General features: G+C 44.7%; 1 pseudogene; it reads right to left on the bottom strand.

Moving 5' to 3' along the window:
• Positions 1 to 236: 236 nt before the first annotated feature.
• On the bottom strand, positions 237 to 8,814 carry LOC112551588 (annotated as a pseudogene).
• Between the last annotated feature and the right edge of the window lie 7,133 nt (positions 8,815 to 15,947).

Raw genomic sequence — 15,947 nt, 5'->3', positions numbered from 1 at the left:
AATCACACCCCTGGGTGGGGAGAAAGTATGCTAATGAAACATACATGTATGGAAATGAGATACATAGCTAAAACAGGTATAGAGACATGCTCAGTAAAGAACTCCTTGCGTCACTCCCTTATAACCAATTAGCAAACAAGAATGCTTATGAAGGTCCAATACTCCTGTATAAAAGATGCTTAGAATTAAAAATCTGTGTGCTTGTTACGTGAAATTATTCCGCTTGCACCTTGTATTGCTAGCAATAAATCTTTATACTTTCACCCCTGGTATCTTTATTGGCTTTTGCATACTTGGCACGATCCCAGACTTGAGCTGGGGCTCAACAAGGCTATAAATGATGGGGTTTAACATGTGGGTTAAGATGGTGTACTGGATTGAAAAAACTTGATCGAGGATCACTGAAGAAATGGAGTTGGATTTCATGCACTGAAAAAGAGCTGTTGCATAAAATAAACACACCACAGTAAGGTGGGAACTGCAGGTGGAGAAGGCTTTATGTCTCTTCTCTGCAGAGCGTATCCTCAGGAGAGCAGCGATGATATGGATGTAAGAAACCAGGATGAGGAGGGAAGTGCTGACACCAAAGACCACAGCAGAAGAAAGAAGAGCTATTTTGTTGGCAAGTGTTTTTGTGCAGGATAGTGCTAGCAGAGGGGGAAGCTCACAGTTAAAATGCCGAATTTCATTGGACCCACAGAAGTGCAACTTGAATCCAGGAACTACATTTACCAGTGAATCCATAAGACCCACTGTCCAAGAAACACTTACTAGCTGCCTGCACACTTTTATCTTCATAATCTCCACGTAATGCAAGGGGTGACATATGGCTGCATAACGATCATAAGCCATTAATGAGAGTATGAATATTTCACAAGTACCTGAGAGACAGATGAAGAACATCTGGGTAAAGCAATCATTGATAGAGATAGTTTTATGTTTTGCTAGTAAGTTCACCAGCATCTTAGGGACAACGGCTGAAGAATAGCAGATATCAACAAAGGAGAGATGTGACAGGAAGAAATACATGGGGGTATGAAGTTGAGAATCAGCTCTTATCACCACCATGATGACTGTGTTCCACACTAGGGTGATTAGGTATACCACCAAAAACAGAAAGAACAGTAAAATTTGGAGTTGTGGGTCACTAGAAAGTCCCAAGAGAATAAACTCAGTCACAGTGGTTTCGTTTTCCATTCCCAGGTAGTGACCTGTAAGAAGAGCAAAATATTTGGAATCAATTTAGTGGCAGGAATAGGAATTTCCACAAAATAAAAATAAGTACAGACATAAAGTACTATATGGACTACATAAACTTTTCAAAGCTGGCTGATGGACTTGAAGAACCAAACTGACTGAGAAGCAGTTTTCCAGCTCAGAAGAAATTTCACTTTTTAGAAATTTGGTTTTGGTGCAACTCAGAATATTTTACCCCCAAATTTACCAGTCCCTATATGCTGTTCAATTGCCAAAAAGTTGTGGTGCTTCATCTAGGCTTTCCAGGGTCCCCATCCCCACTGTGTGGCAAGGAACCTAGAAGCTATAAGAGCCATGGCTCTTATGGGGGGTCCCCAGGTTTCTACACATTCTTCTGGAGTACCTTACATTTGTTGGTATTGAATGCCACAACTTGGTCTTTTTCTTCAGTGTTGGGGCTCCTTCTCATAGCTCCTTGTGGACCAGGCACTGCCCTTAGCAGGTGTTCTTGGGGTTCCACCTCCCTTACACCCCAGATGTGTGCCAACCCTCAGGATGGCCAGATGTTGGATCACCAGCTCACCCTTCAGATATCTTCATCTGCTTCCTCTTCTCCCTGATCATCTCCCAGCCTCTTTTTGTGTGAGATGACCACGGGACATCAGTCCGTCCCTGCCAAAGCACCGGGTCTTCCTTCACCACATCGCTACCTGCTATGCTGTTCTGGCTTCTCCTGATATGTGGAAGTTGCCCATGGCCCCTCTCCCTGCTTCAGGGCCCCAGGATGACTCAAACAAAATTAAAACACAAAAAGGAAAGTTTGGGGTGTGGGCCTCAGCCGACTCCACTCATATGCCCCAAGGTCCTTTGATGTCATCCTCCTTGGCCCAGTCACCCTGCCAGGCTGACATGCTACCTTTGTTTCTAGTGGATCTGGGACCCCTCCATTGGGTCCTGATCAGGGCTGCCTCCGGGCTGCTGGTGCAACCTATCTGTGGCCCGGGGAGCAGCCTTGCCATTTGGCTCTGATGGTGCTCCCCTGGCCATTTCCCCACTGCTGGCTTTTGAATCAGCTGGGTGGTGTTTTTTGATGATGTCATCCAGCTGCTCCATTCCCAGCCGGAAATAAAAGCGGCTGATAAACTGCCTGGGCGGTTTGCTTTGGTGTGGTTCATCTCGCCCTGTTTCTTCTAAAAAAAGTATGTTTGTCCTGTCTTCAGGGCTTTTCTCTCTCTTCGCAAGGTCGGTTGGCCCTGTGTTGGGTCCTGTTGTGGGAGAGGGTTTTGGGCCCACTTCTTCTGTCCCCCTGGGACAGCCTGTAGTTCCCTGGATCTACTTTTCTCCCTATCTTGAAGATGGGCACCACATTAGCCTTCTTCCAATCTCCAGGTACTTTACCTGAACACCAGGAGTTTTTGAAAATCTTTGCCAGTGGCTGGGCTATGACTCCTGCCAGCTCCTTAAGTACTCTGGGGTGCAATCTGTCAGGACCTGCTGACTTGAAGGTGTCCAGCCTCTCAAGTTGTTCCTTTACAAGGTCTACACTGATGCTGGGTATAAATTCACCCTCACCCTGGCCATCCCACATCTTGCTAGGCAGGGCAGTCCCTTTGGGTTGATGAAAAACTGACACAAAATACCCATTAAGCAGGTTAGCTTTTTCCTGGGTATCAATAGTCAGTTATCCTATTTGGTTTAGCAGGGTCCAATGTTACCCTTGCTTTTCTTTTGACTCTCCATATATCTGAAAAAGGACTTTTTATTGTCCTTGATATGTGTAGCCAGTTGGAGTTTGGTTGCAGCCTTGGCTTTCCTGGTTTTTTCTCTACAGGTATGGACCAGTGCAGGGTAGTCCTTTGTGATGATTCCTATCCTCCATCCTTTATAAGCCTCTCTTTTTTGGTGTAGGAGGTCCATGAGTTCCCTGCTGAGCCAAGGGGGTTGCTATGCCCTTTTGCTACCTTTACTCTGAGATGGGATGGACATCCCTTCTGCTATCAGGATCGCTCCCTTAAGGACAGACTACTACTCTTGGACTCCTCTCCCTGTCTTGTCATGGTCCCTTAAGGCCTCAACAATGAGCCTCCTGAGCTTATCAAAGTCAGCTTTCCTAAAGTATAGGACGTCTGCATTCCTGACTGACTTGCCAGCTTTGTGATGAATCATTAAAGTGATTAGCTTGTGGTCATTGTCTCCCAGCTTAGGTTGCTAACTAAATCATCCCCTTTAGCCAGTACCAGGTCCATCAGTGCTTTACCTCTTGCTGCTCCATAGACTTTTTGGGTCAGGTAGCTTGTCCATGCACATGAGGAAGCCTTGCGACCATTCAGATTTGGCTGAGTGCTCTTTCCATGAGATGTCTGGGCAATTAAAGTCTCCCATGACAACCATGCACTAAGAATGTGTAGCCTCAGCCAGTTTCTGGGTGAATTCTTGGTTGAGCTTTTGTTCCTGGTTAGGGGGTCTGTAATAAATTCCTACCATTGTGTCCCCTATGCCATGTTCCCCATGTATTTTAACCCAGAGGGTCTCTAGTTGCCCTCCCTGGATGCCAATATCAGCTTTCAGGGATGTGTAGCTATCCTTGGCATAAAGAGCTACACCCCCACCTCTTTTATCTGCATGATCTCTCCTGTACAAGGTATACCTATACCTGTGGCTCAGCCATAGGTGGAGTCCCACCAGATCTCCATTATTTTTACAAGATCATAGTCATTCTTGTTTAGAGGGAGGAGCAGTTCCTCCTGTTTATTCCCCAAGCTCCTGGCATTGGTGTACAGACATGTAAGCATCATGTTGGGAGTCCTAGGCTTCCTTACATTCCCAGGAAAACACCTGTCCATGGCTGGGGTAGGAGTGGAATCCCTTGGGTGCCCTAACCTTTTGGTTTTGTAGGTATTGTCTAGTAGGCTTGCTTTGGTGGTTGTCCACCCATTCCCAGGTGGGCTTAGTTTAAAGTCCGGTCGAGCAGTTCAGCCATCTTGGCTGAGAAGAGCTTCATCCCCAGTGAAGTGAGGTGGAGGCCATCTCTTCCCAGCATACCGCTGCTTCTCTTACCAAAGACAGGACTGTGATCATGGGAGCTGAAGCCTTCACAATTACATCAGTGCCACAGTCTTTGGTTGACTACCTTGATCCATCTCTCCCTCCTCAGCCCATGACCCGTAACCATGAGGATAGAGGAAAAAAACACTTGCACCCCCAATTCCCTAAGCCCCACTCCCAGAGCCCTGTAGCCATTCATGACCTGGATGGGATTGTTCTGAGATGTGTCATTCATGCCCACATGGATAAGAAGCATAGGGTAGTGGTCAGAGGGCTAGGTAAGCTTTGGAATCCTCTCTGCTGTGTCCTGGATGCGGGTCCCCAGGAGGCAGCATACCTCCCAGGCTAGGGGGTCAGGGAAGAAGATTACTCCCTCCGTCCTCCTCAGGAGGGAGTTTGCCACAACAACCACTCTGTGTTTCATCTTAGGGAGAGCAGGGATGGTAGCTGTTGATGAACCTTCCTTTCCTGCAGGAGCTGGCAGCTCTGCAGGCTTTTCTGGGCCTGCAAGAGGTGCCTACCTGTTGTAGAGATCCAGAGGGGAGGGGACCCTGGTGCAGTGACCCCGAGGCCGTTCACCACCTTGGTCCAGCCCTCTGGCTGGACAGTGTGGGAGATCCTCAAGTCCTCCCTTGCCCTGGAAGGTGATCCTGGTCAACCCTCAATCTTTATAGATTTCATAGATTTCATAGACATCAGGGCTGGAAGGGACCTCGGAAGATCATCGAGTCCAGCCCCCCGCCCAAAGGGCAGGAAGTCAGCTGGGGTCATAGGATCCCAGCAAGATAAGCATCCAGTTTCATCTTGAAGGTGTTCAATGAAGGCGCTTGAACCACCTCCGGTGGCAGGCTGTTCCAGACCTTGGGGGCTCGGACAGTAAAGAAATTCTTCCTTATGTCCAGCCTGAAACGATCTTGAAGTAGTTTGTGACCATTCGACCTCGTCATCCCTTGGGGCGCTCTGGTGAACAAACGTTCCCCCAGATGCTGGTGGTCACCCCTGATAAACTTGTAGGTGGCCATCAGATCACCCCTAAGCCTGCGCTTTTTCAGGCAGGCTAAAGAGTCCCAGGGCTCTCAGCCTGTCATCGTAGGGTCTGCTTCCCTGACCTCTGATCATGTGCGTGGCTCTTCTCTGGACTCTCTCAAGCTTCTCCACATCCTTTTTGAATTGTGGAGCCCAAAACTGGACGCAGTACTCCAGCTGCGGCCTCACTAAGGCTGAGTACAGGGGGAGAATGACGTCCCGGGATTTGCTTGAGAAGCATCTATGGATGCAAGCCAGCGTTTTGGTCGCTTTACTAGCCGCCGCATCACATTGCAGGCTCATGTTCATCTTGTGGTCAATGATGACCCCCAAGTCTCTTTCTTGCATAGTGCTAGCCATGATGGGGGTTTTTTTTCCCAAGGTGGAGAACCTTGCATTTATTGGCGTTGAACACCATCAGATTCTCGTCTGCCCACTTGCTGAGCCTGTCCAGGTCAGCCTGGATAACCTGCCTGTCTTCTGGTGTGGATGCTTTGCCCCAAAGTTTGGTGTCATCGGCGAACTTGGCCAGTCCGCTTCTGACTCCAGTGTCCACATCATTAATGAAGATGTTGAACAGTATGGGTCCAAGGACATCTTCATGGGTTGAAGGGCCTGGCAGTAGGAGTCAGTCTCCTGCTCACCATTTCTGATGGCACACAGTCTCTGGACTGCGGTCTGGAGCTCCTCTATCTCTCACCTCAGAGACTCAAAAGTGGAGCAGATCTCAAACGGGGAGATGGCCATGCTCCAAGTCCCATGTCCCTGGAATCATGACAAGAAGCACCCACAACCGAGAGCCAGAGACGCCATCTGTGTGGAGCCCAGAACCATAGGTTCCATCTGGGTGGAGACCTCAGAAGTACCAGAAGGTGAGGTCTCAGACTCTGAGGGGATCCTTGGGGTGTGGTGTGTGGCCATCTGCATTGTACTGGTGGTAGTCCAGCTACTGCTGTGACTACCTTCCTTTGGGGCTCACTGGCAGGGCCTTGGGCCCTCCTGCTCACTGTCCTGTGTGAACTCCCATGCTAACTTACATGCTGGGACCAAAGGCATGCCTGTTTGTGCATCCTGTTCATGTGGCTCTAGTCACGTGGCTCCCTTGGGGGGGGGGGGGGGTTGGGCAAAGTAGGAGCTGGGGGAGGCATGACCCTCCTCACCTCCTCTCAGCTGCCTCCCCACAGCTGGCCCACATCCCTACCACCATGGGGCCCTGCTTACCTCCAGGTAGGCTGGGGGTCATTGTGGATCCTGGGGTTCTCTCAGAGGGTCCTGGGGGTCCCGGGACTCATGGGGGTGCAACAGGCTTCTCTCACCAGAGCTGGGGACTAAATGTGGCTTCTGCCATTGCTGGGCCCTTTTTAAACTGTTTGTATGCACAGAAGAGCCTGCTGGCACCATGCTACTCTTGGAGGGTTAGGGGTTCCCTCCCCACACCAAAGGAGGGGACAGGTAAGTGCCCCCCCCTTCCCCAACTCACACAGAACCTCCTTGGATCCCCTTAACTGCCTTCCCACAGCTGGGCTACATCCCTCCCACCATGGACCCCTGCTTACCTCCAGGTAACTTGAGGCTCATTGGGGGAGTTACCATCCCTGCTCTACCCATGCATACTCACCAGAGTTGGGGACCGAATGTGGCTTCTGCGATTGCTGGGCCCTTTCTAATCTGATTAATCTCTAAAGACTGTCTCATTGTACTATACAACTAGCATTAATGTATTTTAAATTATTAAGTAAATCCATGTACATGTTTGTCTGAATTTGGACAATGAAGGTTCCGAATAAAGAGCTAAGTAAAGAAAAAAAAAAAAAAAATATATATATATATATATTTATTTCTACGTACTACCAAAGAACTTAATATCATACACACAAAAACACATTTAGATTTTGAAACCTATATAGCTTTCAGTTGTCAAAAAACAGACTTTTTTTTTCAAGGTTTCAGTTTAGGTTTATATCCAATCTAAAATAATGGACAGTTAAATGAAAATAGAAAAAACAGAAATGATAGAAGCCTAAAAAATCAAACAAAAATCAAACAAACCCCAAATTACAAAACTTTCCAGAAAAAAATAAAATGGCTTTCTTTGACCAGCCCTGACTAGCAGTTATTTATTACCCATGGCAATTTGGCAACCTTTTGATTTCCATGCTTTGAAGTTCCCTTACAAGACAGACTTTTGGGGAACAAGGACTACAGTTGTCATGGTATTAAGCCAACCCAGAAGTCATGTCCCTTCTGTTGAATCTGTGCCACTAAGCATAACAGAACTTAAGGCAAAAAGGGCAAGAGAGCACAAATGAGAGAACACTAAAGGCAGTCTGACAGGCATGATAAGGGCACTCACCTAAAAGCTGGGAATCCGTGTTTCTGGTGTCTGCCCAAGGGAGTGCTTCTGCATTTTCCATGAAACTGTCATCCTGAAGAAAAAAGAATAGGTCAGCACTGACTGTTCAGTCCAGAACTGAGGAAACACCCATAGCAAAATGAATGTTTGTAATGCTAGAGTGGAACTGGGTTCGTTTCTTGGCTCGTAGATACAAAGATTGGATCATCTAAGTCCCAGAATGGCTGCTTATGCAAAGTCGGTCAAATTGCTGTGGTATGTATCCCTATGCACATGGATGCCTCCCTACTTACCTAGAAGTAGAATGTCATCCCCTTGCAAAAGTTGCATTTTGGGGACTGAAACCATCATGGACACAACCAAATCTAGGCATCCAGAAAAGAAGAGAATGTCACCCTATACTTCAGCCTCATGCCTTTGGTGTTTTAGTGGTCTCCTGCGGGGTGTTAGTTTGAGCCCCTTCAGGCAGACAAGATAATTTAATACTGGAGTTCCATATTCTTGGCAAGTGTGTTAAACACTGAGCAACTGGTTAAAAGTAATGTGGCACAAATCCCACAACCAGCCATGTTTAAAAACAAGAGTGTGTGTGCCACCAGATTTTGTGAAAAACCCATCCTCTGTGTGTGTGTGTTAAACATGCTCTGGAAACACCCACAAGATTAGGATTTTCAGGACTCCTAGCCAGAAGTACACATAATAATTTCTGAATCCTGACAGTGTTTAGTTATAAACAAGCTGGAAAGCAGCACATAGCCTAAGGCTGTCCTGACCTAGCACCGAGGTTCAATTCTAGGTGCTTGGGAAACGTGAAATTCAAACCCGAAAATGCCCATAGGGTCTAGGCACATCCAGGGTTTGATAACAGCTAACACAGGCATTCACATTTTCAACTTTCAATGTAGGAACCTGCATTTCACCTGATTCTAATGGAGGTGCATCAGCTCTTTTGTGGATCTGTCCCAAAGGACCTGGCCCTGGGAGATACCCAAGCATCATCAAGTCCAGTCCAATGTATTATGTAAACATCTAGTATTTATTCCCTCTCTAACGCTTAGGCTAGAGGAATTTATGGACAGGTCATATACCTCTGCTTTTCTCATTCTTACACTGTCCTTTGAGTGAAAAAGATCTTTTACCTCCCTTTCCTCCTCTTGTCCCCAGATATACTTGCAGAAAACTTCCTTTTCCATGTTACACCCCTTGTGCCCTAAGTTATACAAGCCAAATTCTCTTAGATCAGTGGTTCTCAACCCTTTTTGTACTTGGACCCATTTGTAAACATCCACGGCCAGGCCCGACCCAGTACCCCTCGCTCCTAACCCACTGTTCCCATGTCCCAGCTCCACAGTGTGTGGGATGGAGGAAAGGGATATATGTGGGGCATGGGAACCCCCAAGAAGCCTCTCCAAGGCAGGAACTCTGCTAGCCTGCAAGGGAAAAGCCACAGTTTCCCACATGTTTCTCCTTTAAAGGAAAATCCAGTTTTAAAGTTTGTTTGCAACCTTATATATTCTTGTGACTTACTTTTGGGTCATGACCCACAGGTTGAGAAACACTGTCTTATACTAAACCTCTGATCATCCTGATTAGCCTTCTTCACATATATTACAGTTTGAATCCATTTTTCTTAAAGAATGGTAACAAGAATTGTGTATGATATTCAACATAAGGCCTTTCCAGTAAGTTTTGTTACATTTTCTTTTTGAAATGATATACACACACACGTGTTTGTGTGTGTATGCGTATACTGTTATATTAATCTCACCCAGACTCGCACCCAATAGATTAAAAAAATAAAATATAATTTCACTCACTGAAAATCTGTAGAGAAAATGGTCGTGTGACGTCTGTCCAATGGCAGAGATAGAGAACAGATTCTGATTCTCTCACTGAAGTTCTACACTGTTTTATTCAAGGAATGGAGTGTTTTAAGAGGAAAATAGTCAAAATGAGAGTGAGTACCACATGGCAAACTCAGTGATTCAGACTCAGTGAACTCAAACTCTTGATTTGTTCAACCGTTTGTCTACTTTTTCTATGTCTTCCTTCTCACTTCCCTTCTCCTTATCTCTCTTTCTCTGTCACAAACATGGAACACAAGAATACATGTTATCCTTTACCCTGAAAAAAAATCAAGGTGATGGAGTATTATTTGTTTGTACATCCAATATAAATATCTCCTCTTACTGCTCCTCCCCTTTAAGAAACAAAGAGCCAATATTTTTTTCAGACTCTGAGACTTAACATTAATTTGAGTATCTAAATATAGTCCATGTACTCCAGAGACCTAGTAGCTCTCGTGTAATTAGCTAAGAGTGTTTTGAAATTGGCTGTTTTGCAAGCCAACATATGATAGATTTAGATTGATGTGTCTGTTTTGTCTCACTTTGAATATTGATTTATCTGTAGGTAATTGGCAGGTGAACATATTATAAAAACTCTACCCAATGGTATTTATCCACTTTTTACCTCATGGATGGCTTAGAGTATATTAGCTGCAAATGTGACTTCACAACCAGCTTCAGGATAATGTGAGCCAGTAAAGGCACTTCACGTATGTGGCCTCCAAGCTGTGGTGCACCTCCCACAATATCTGAAGCAGAATTTTTTGCCCTTGGTACTGCCAGCACAAAGTCTAAAGTGTTGACCATTCCCTTTTCCTTTTCAGGGAATAGGCCTATGTACCTATACCTCTCTTCCCCAATCTCTTAGAGACTGTGGCACATGTGGTGCAGGTAGGTCACCTACTTTACAGGGCAATAAGAGATTGGTTAACAGACAGCCAGGAGTCAAAGCTAGGATTCACAGAAAGCCATGAGTTGCTGAGCTAGAAGGCAAATCTGTTGTTGGCATGAAGTTAGGCCACTTGTGGGTCTCTTGTATGGAGGACACTTTCCCTTCCTTATTCCTTCCTTTTGTCCAAATTACATCACCTCACTCCAAGTCTGTGTAACAAGATGCAGGTTAAAATGGTCATCTGAGGTGCAACTGCTCATTAGTGTCCAGGGAAAACCCAGTGCCCTCTAGCCTTCCTTGAGATACCCACAGAAATATTTTGTTCTCATTCAGCAGCTCTTCCCTTGGTACTTGAAGAGTTTCAAAGTATCCAAATAGTGCTTCATTATGAAAGAGCTCAGATCCAAGTGCTAAACCCAGACAGTCCTAATTTAGGAAGCAGGAAACGGGACCCACCTGCCTCAATCCTTTGAAGCAGGGGTTTTCAAGTGGGGGGATGCGTAACCCAGGGGATACTTGGAAAGGACTCAGAGTCTAGTTATGCACAGGCCTGATCTTAGGGTCTTTTAGTATGAGGACACTATGAAGGAGCGTTGCTTAATGAAATGGCTTCTGCCCAGGATGGGAAGGTGACCTAGGCTCTGGTTTGGGTTCTTGTTCTCCATGGGGCAGAAACTTTCCCAGTGGGTTTATCCATTGAATATACATGCAAGTTGAAGCGGGTCAACCTTTTCATAGAGGAAGGCTGTTGATAATGCCTAAATGTTCTCTGATGGATTAAGTACTTTTCTAAGACACAGAAGATGCAAATTCAAACTCTTGTGGGTTAAAGTGACCTTGAACCAGACCTGCTCACTGGGAAAGTATTCTAAACTCTAGGCTATTGTGTTAAAATGTGGGCAGGTCTTTCTGGAAGATGCACAGACAGGACAATTCTATAGCATTTCCCAAAATGTTGATTCCTGTGTAGCAACACTACCCCCCAGTTTTGTTTTTGTTTGTTTTTTTTAATTTAAAAATACATTCCCTCCCCTTCCCCTAACCATTTCTGACTTTCTCTCTGCCCTCTCTATCCCTTATAAGTGATTACAAGTAATACTAGGTAAGCTAAGCTAAGTTGTTATACCCCATCTCTCAATCTCCTCTCAATTCTGTCTTCCTTTTTCTGCCACCTCTCAGCCTCTCTACTCTAATGACAATAGAAACTACTCTCTACAAAACAAAGTAGAAAAGGCAGTGTTCAGAGGGGAAACCAGCACAGGTTCATAGCAGGTAGATCATACCTGACTAATCTAGTCTCTTTCTATGACCAGGTTACAAAACACCTGGACGCAGGAGTAGGGGTTGATGTTGTTTACTTAGACTTCAGGAAGGCCTTCGATACGGTATCCCACCCCATACTGGTGAACAAGTTAAGAGGCTGTGACTTAGATGACTACACAGTCCGGTGGGTGGCGAATTGGCTAGAGGGTCATACCCAGAGAGTCATAGTGAATGGGTTAGTATCGACCTGGAAGGGTGTGGGCAGTGGGGTCCCGCAGGGCTCAGTCCTTGGACCGATACTCTTCAATGTCTTCATCAGCGACTTGGATGAGGGAATGAAGTGTCCAAGTTTGCAGATGACACAAAACTGTGGGGAGAAGTGAACACACCAGAAGGCAGGGAACAACTAGAAGCAGACCTGGACAGGTTGGACATATGGGCGGAAAACAACAGAATGCGATTCAACAAGGAGAAATGCAAAGTGCTGCACCTAGGGAGGAAAAATGTCCAGCATACCTACTGCCTAGGAAATGACCTGCTTGTAGGCATAGAAGCAGAAAGGGATCTTGGACTCCTAGTGGACTCCAAGATGAACATGAGTCGTCAGTATGACGAAGTTATCAGGAAAGCTAATGGCACTTTATTGTGCATCAGCAGATGCATGACAAACAAAACCAAGGAGGTGATACTTCCCCTCTATCGGGCGCTGGTCAGACCGCAGTTGGAGTACTGCATGCAATTTTGGGCGCCACACTTCAAGAGGGATGTGGATAACCTGGAGAGGGTCCAGAGAAGGGACACTCATATGGTTAAGGGCTTGCAGGCCAAGCCCTATGAGGAGAGACTGGGGCACCTGGACCTCTTCAGCCTTCTCAAGAGAAGGTTGAGATGTGACCTTGTGGCTGCCTATAAGTTCATCATGGGGGCACAGAAGGGAATTGGTGAGGCTTTACTCACCAAGGCGCCCCTGGGGGTTACAAGAAATAATGACCATAAGCTAGCAGAGAGCAGATTTAGACTAGACACTCTTTCCTGCCTATGCAGGGGGTCGGACTCGATGATCTATTGAGGTCCCTTCCAACCCTAACATCTATGAATCTATACTGGTGCCTAAAGCAATAGATATTAAGCCATGACATGAAATGTTATTCAGCACTAATTGAATTGTGTCTTTGTTTTAAACTACATAATGCCTATGACTAATAATCAAATATATTTTAAGTTGTATAGTTATCACCTACTGGAATGAACCCCAGCAGAGGCCTAGGCAGTCAAATGCCTATCTTCTGAATCCTGCTTAGAATTTTTTGAGTCTGAAAACCATGCCTAGCAGGTGATAGTCTCAGAAAGAGGAGAGCCCTTCTATACTGTAGCATCTGTAGCAGAAGAGCTGATCCATGTCTCAGAGAAGCTAAAAACCCAGGTTGTCCATAGCTCCTGTCCACCTTACCTGCACGTCTCTGGCCTCTTAGCAAAATACTCAAACCACCATGTTGCATGTCAGAAAATATCCTAAAACCTCTGTCATTTATTCTTTTATTGAAAAGTTATTTGGGAAAAAAAATGAGTGGAAGGTAGTACAAGGGACAAGTTTTAGCCTCACTGAATGCAGGCTCAAATTAACAACCCAGGCTACCCAACTTTCAGGGAAGCAAACACATTACTGAGGCAGACATCTTCCAACTTTCCCTCTTCCTCAAGGCTCCACATACTTCCTCCCTAAACTGCCCAGGGCTTAAGAAAAAATGAGTTTTGCAAGCAAGTGACTGGAGGGCCGGGGTATGGTGTCACAGAGGTGGAGGTTCAAACCTACAGTGAGAGATGGGGAACTAATACTAGGGCCTCCAGCTTTCCAGGCAAGTGACATAGCCACTCAATTCTGGAGGCAAAGACATAGGAAGCCCCTCACCTTCCATTTACATTGCTACATTGTTGTCAGTATCAATATGTATGTAGTCATCTGCAGTCCTAGATTATCCATATGGGAATTAAATGGCTTCTGTCACGCATATGCCCCAAATGCTCCATCTAGATGACTACAAGAAGGTCATTTAACAACCAGGAAAGAACAGAATGCTACACTTAGTTTCTAATGAAAGTTCTACTTTTCAGAATTAACTTAAATCACCACTAAGCTCAGAAAGAAGGATGGTGTGAGGATTAGGGAGCTAGCCTGAGGCTTGAGATTCCTTTGTTGGGACCATGCTTTGCTACTGTTTTTTTTCTGAGGGGCTTTAAATGAATCACTGTGAGCCACACACAAAGAGACACCTTAGTTCAGATCCTATTTACCCTCTAAGGACTCTTCACTTAGGCATTGAAACATATATAATATATTTACGTTGCCCAGGTTTTCTGCACAGCTTCTGTAGCTCTAGTTGGAATATGGAGATGAAATTTTAGTCCCACCCAGAAGTAAGAGGACAAACACATTTGTGTGATTTTGCTGGACTTGTCTCAGATGCTCTGTATTTGCACTGAAGAGCTTTTCTCTAGGGTTATAATGAATATGGACTATCTCTACATTCTCAGGGCTAATTCATCCCCCCCAGATGCCACCCCCAAGAACCACGTGAGCATTTGCACACACACACAGTTTCAAAAGCTTATTTCAGGAAATGTACTTTTCACTATCAAATAAACACATGAAGGTAAATATTTGTTTTATTTTTCTTTGTTAGATGAAGGGGTTCTGTTTGAAAGCAAAGAGTTTCAGACAGTATTATAACTAAACCCTTTATTTCCAAATATACATAAACCATACTCTGTTTTTAAACAAAATTGTCTTTAGAAATTGTTCTTATAAAAATTTAACTTCATATGCATGCTAGAAGCCTGAAACAGGCCCTACGCTTTAAAGGGATCTTAGCAAAATTAAAACCCATATCCACATCCAAAACTGAATCCCAAACTGAGAGGCCAGGCTCAACAGGGATGGAACATCATATGCCCTCAACACACACACACACACACACACACACACACACACACACAAAGTTGCAATAGGTTGTTTCAGAAAATGTTCCTTTCACTATTTAATTAAGACACAAAGGCAAACATTTGTTCTATTTTTTATATGTTAGAAGAAGGGGTTGTGTTTGAAAACACACAGTTACAGGCAGTATTATAATTTAACGCACCTATATTAATGCAATCACAGATAACCCTCCCATTTTTTAATTAAAGATTTATCTTGCTGTGGTAAAATGGAGTGTAGTTTTCCCACTAGATAAGCCCTCTGTAATAAAAATAAAGTAACACAGCAAGCAGTAAGCAAAGTAACATGTTTAAAACAAAGTTAAAACAAAGTTCTGTTTTAAAACAAAGTTAACATTAAAAAAAAGTATTTTCATTAATTAAATGCTGCCTGTTCCATGCAGTCTAGAATGGGCCATTTATCATGAGGGGCTGGCTTTGGGGCCACATTAGGTAACACTTCATATGTCAGAGTTATGTAACAGGGGCAAGAGCCTGAAGATGCCAACTGGGGCAGGTGGAGTTTGTAATGTCACGCACATGTGATGGGGGGTTAGGGGTGGGGTTTCTGATGTCACACACCATATAAGGGAAACAGAGGCAGACTTCCAACTCCAAGATAGTGGCAGGTTCGAATGTGACAGCAGGGGATGGGGCAGTTGTCAATTTGATGGCTTATGTGCCCTATATACTTCTGGAGTCTGGGTATAAGTGCCCAAAACTAAAGTTACACAGCTGTGTATATGCCATTCAGGAATGTAGAATTAAACAGGGTTTAACCCATATTATATACTTTATGTCACTTGCTGCTTATTGTCTTTTACAGAACTAATTAATAATCTAATTTGAATACAATGAATTTGTGTTTTGAATTAATTTTCATGTTCAATAAAAATAGTTAACACTACTTTACTGCATTTTAACTTCCCCAGGTATTTATTTCAATACAGTTACTTCGCATTTACTCTGGTCTAAATGACACAAACTTTTATAGTTTTCTCTTTCTCTTGTAAAAATAAGTTACAGGCTATGATTTTTCAAGATGTTTCAAATGCTCTTGGGTTTTTTACTTTTTATAAAGTCTACTCCCGCCATTTTAAAGCAGTAGTACTCAATTTTTTAACCCTGCAAGCCACATAAGTGATGGGGGTGGTGGGGCAGTCTACAGGTCAAATCCCACAAACAGTACCAGTCCCTTGCCTGAATCTAGCATGGGATCAGTACATTGGGCCAGTCTATGGGTGTGATCAGGCACATTGTCTCAGTCCCTTTTGTTAGATCCAGCCATGTAGCAAACCCATATCCTGGACTGGCCCCATGTGCTGTACCAATCCAGAGCATGGATCCA

The sequence above is a fragment of the Alligator sinensis genome, unplaced genomic scaffold (genome assembly GCF_000455745.1).
Source record: "Alligator sinensis unplaced genomic scaffold, ASM45574v1 scaffold174_1, whole genome shotgun sequence".
Taxonomy (NCBI): domain Eukaryota; kingdom Metazoa; phylum Chordata; order Crocodylia; family Alligatoridae; genus Alligator; species Alligator sinensis.
This window is presented reverse-complemented; position numbering and strand designations above follow the sequence as displayed.